Source organism: Rhagoletis zephyria, unplaced genomic scaffold (assembly GCF_001687245.7).
Source record: "Rhagoletis zephyria isolate East Lansing unplaced genomic scaffold, Rhagoletis_zephyria_1.1 Rzeph_scaffold_01592, whole genome shotgun sequence".
Lineage (NCBI taxonomy): Eukaryota > Metazoa > Arthropoda > Insecta > Diptera > Tephritidae > Rhagoletis > Rhagoletis zephyria.
Window position 1 is genome coordinate 4,045 of NW_016158676.1, and position 4,604 is coordinate 8,648.

The window sequence follows — 4,604 nt, forward strand, 5'->3', positions numbered from 1 at the left end:
TTATAATAGTTATTATATAAATTTATTAAGTTCACAACATTTTTATGTTGTCTTTCTATGAAAAAACAATTACATGTATCAGGTCCTGATTCAGTATCATTATTACTCCAAGGACAGATCGTAAAATGTTTTCCATATATAGATTTTATCCAAGACCCATTTTCCATCTGTTCCGTTAATATACATCCATTTTGTATAATGTTTCTATGATGATCTAATATATATTTAAAATTCCTTTCTAGAAATCCTTTAATTTCATCACTTTTCATATTGAGTTTGATTGTAGTATCTAGTTTAACCGTTATCTGTTTAATAGAACAGCCCTGTTTAGCAGTTAGCTGTTTAATAGAAGAGCCCTGTTTAGCAGTTAGCTGTTTAATAGAACAGCCCTGTTTAGCAGTTAGCTGTTTAATAGAATAGCCTTGTTAATCAGTTAGCTGATTAATAGAATAGTAATATAGTTTATTATTTTATAAGTGATCACTTTCAATATAAATTATATAAAAGCCGAGTAAATATCTAATGTTTCTTACATGCACTATTTTGGTGAATTCTCATATCTAGAAATTTCATATTTTTTTCCCCGTACATTTTCGACTCTGATACAATTTTTCATACAACTAATAATTATACAAAACACCATTTAAAATACAGTTTGTATTAAATTTATCAACTTATACAATTTTCATTAATTTTCATATAAGTACTAATTTTATTAACTCATGTAAGTTCCAAATTTTCATGTAATAGTCTTATTACCTCATACAAGTCATAATTTTCGATACAATAAATAATTGTTTATTAATTTACATAAGTTCTAAATTTTAATAGATTATCTCAATGTGCACAAAAATCGAGTAAATATCTAATGTTTCTTGCATGCGTTATTTCGCTGAAACTTCATATTTATCAATTTCGTATATTTTTTTTTCATAATATTTTCATATTTCATATTATGTATATTTTCGGTTCTTCTAAAATTTTTTCATACAACTAATAGCCTTTTTAACTCATAGAAGTTGTGAGTTTTCATACTAGTATACAATTTATTATCTCATATGAGTTCATTCGTTTTCATACAAGTAAATGTCGTATTAGCTCACACAAGCTATAATTTTTCATACAAGAAATAACTTTATTAATTCATAAAAACTATATATTTTCATATAAGTATTAAATTGATGAACTCATATAAGTTCATCAGTTTTCATACAAGTAATATCTATATTAACTCATGAAAGTTATAATATTTGATGTAAGTAATTGCTTTATTAATTCGTGTAAGTTAGTTTCATTAGTTTTCATATGCCTAAATGTTTCTTAATTAACATAAGTTTCAAATTTTCATAGATTTTGTCAATGTACAAAAAAAAGTCGAGTAAACATGTAATGTTTCTTGCATGCATTATTTTGATGAAGTTTCATATTTTTCTCATACATTTTCGACTCTGTTACAAGTTTTTCATATAAGCAATAACCTTTTTAACTCATAGAAGTTATGAGTTTTCAATAATTTTTCATATATGTAATAACTTCATTAGCTCATAGAAATTATAGATTTTCACATAAGTATTAAATTGATGAACTCATATAATTTCATTATTTTTCACATATNCACATAAGTATTAAATTGATGAACTCATATATGTATATAAGTAATTGCCTTATTATCTAATATAAGTTATAATTTTTCATACAAGTAATAACTTTATTAAGTTATAGAAATTATAGATTTTCATATAAGTATTAAATTGATGAACTCATATAATTTCATTCATTTTCATATAAGTTCATCAGTTTTCATATAAGTAATAACTTTATTAACTTATAGAAATTATAGATTTTTCACCTACATATATCAAAATATGAGTTTTCATAAAAAGTGTACTTAACAACTTTTTTCAGTAACTCAAGCATTTTTTAACATTTTAGCATTTTTTTATATATTTATGTGGGCTCGTTATCGTCCACTTGGCATTAATATACTTATTAGACAAACAATGATGATGAAATCAAGATCAAGGTTATTCTTATATTAATAAAAAAATGAATAGGCTAATATATTAGTGTTTTAAAAATCACACCACAACTTGGGGCTTATCAGAGAAATTAAATATATACATATGTATAGCATAGAATTTTTTGTTTGGCTATTTTTAAATTCTTTTTAAATTGCCATTGATGTATTAAACCATTTTTGCGAAAGTTTTTAAGTAAACTATATAAACATATATAAATTAAACAAAGGACGAAGGTAAGCTTTTACTAAAAAGATCTAATAATAATGGAAAAAAAATGTTTTCTAATTTTAAAATATATATACATATATACATATACAGTCATGTTCTGTAAATCGAACGATTTGGAAATCAATATGATTTGCTAAATATTGATCGTTTTTTCTGATGAAAAATATATAAAAAATATTATAGAACCATCAGCGATGTTATATCATCCGTATCAATACCAATTTATGAGTTTTATGATTAAAAATCCATAAAAATATTTCCAAAATCGTATCGATTTCAAATCGAACGAATTTCAGAACATTCCTGATATTCTGTTTTTTATATACGTTTATAGACTGAATTTTATACAAATGGAGAACCTATGGAATGTCTACTGAAGATGTGGATTCGCGTGGTCTACAGGTGTACTACTGGACAGGAAAAAAATATCTTATAGTATATTATGGACATCAATATTTTAAATTAAAACCCCGTGTGGTACGGGAAAAACCAAATTTACTAATAAACAATTAAAATAAAAAAAAAAAAATAAATATAATGAGGAAGAATTTTCGACCTTAAAATAAGGAAAGTTTTTCTTTGATCCAGAGATGGATTTTTGGTTCAGTGTAAAAAAAAAAAGTTTTTCACAACACAGGAAGCCATAGAAGCATTTAGGCAAGATCTAATACAAAAAGAGAAAAATATTTCGGGAATAATTGAGAGCTCACAACCCTTTTATAGACATTTTCAGCTTCAATATGAAGATAATATTATGCTGCGAATTCGCTGTACATTAGTGATTTCCTTCAACGTAAACTGAATATTTCTTGTTTTGTGTATCGCCAGGTTGCATTCGAGAAAATTTCAAGTAACCGTGAAATTGAAATTGTTACTGGAGATGATATCACACTACGCTCAGATGTCACATTAATTGATATTAAAAGTTATAAACATTATATGGATATGGAAATTTCTTAACTTTTAATACTATAATATGGATTTGCCGTATTCATGTGACATATACATACAAATATAGTATATAAAAAGATTAATTTGATATTTGGTTTTCATTACTCAGCGGAGTGTGATCGATTAGTTAACAAATTCATTAATTGGTGGTTCTAATACATACTTATGTTCACAATTATTTAAATAGTATTTGATTAGAGTCTAAAAAATAATATAAACTTTTATAGAAATTCATAAGACTATTTTATAAGCGAATTTAAAAAAATATCAATCTATATAATGTTAGAGGAATATACGTTGGTTATAGACGTTCAGGGATTCTATTTTAATAGGAAATTTATTGCTCAAGAAGTTAGCATATCAACATATATATAACATATATATCATATATAACAAGTAAGAAAGTCTAAGTTCGGGCGGAGCCGAACATTAAATACCCGGCGCAAATATTAAATATATGATTTTCACCTTTCCGAAAGCTACCGCTACATGGTAAGCCGGGGTGTATCAATTTTGAGTAAATTAGTAATTTTGAGTAATTAGCGTCCTTAAATTTCGAAATATTGACGTTTCAAGCAATTCTAAAATTTATTGTTATATGAAAAGCCATAATTTTAGTCCGATTTCAATACTTTTCATCGTTTTGCTCTTATGTAGCAAGCACAATAACCATACCGAGTTTGGTACAAATTGGTAGAACGGTTACCGAGATACATATATGTGATCATAAGTGGGCGGTGCCACGCCCATTTTTCACAATTTTATCATAGACGTATTTCCTGGTAAGGAATTGTTGCAAGCATCAATTTTGAATGAATTGGCTTTAATATTTACTGATTTTTCGAAGATTTCGTATTTCTCCAAATTACCGTTATATGGGATGTGGGCGTGGTTATTGTCCGATTTTAAAAAGTTTCGGCGATTTGGTATCCTGTACCAAGGGCAATAACTGTGCCAAGTTTGGAAGAAATCGGTGTAGCGGTTGCCAAGATATACACATGTAACCATAAGTGGGCGTGGCTACGCCCATTTTTCAAAAATTTATAACATTCTTATTTTTCGTCTGAAAATTATTGTAAATATCAATTTTGTGTTAATAATCTTCAGTAGTTACTAAAATATCGCAGTTTTCGTATTTCTGAAAATTACCGTTATATGGGAGGTAGGCGTGGTTATTGTCAGATTTTGTCCATTTTGAATACCATCCGTCCCACGCCCGAAAGAAGTACACGCACCAAGTTTCGTTAAGATATCCTAATTTTTACTCGAGTTATCGTGTGCACAGGCGGACGGACGGACGGACAGACAGTCACCGCTTAATCGATTTCTCTTTTCATCCTGATCATTTATGTATACATTTGTCTATATCTATCTCGATTCGTTTTGCCTGTTACAAACAACCGT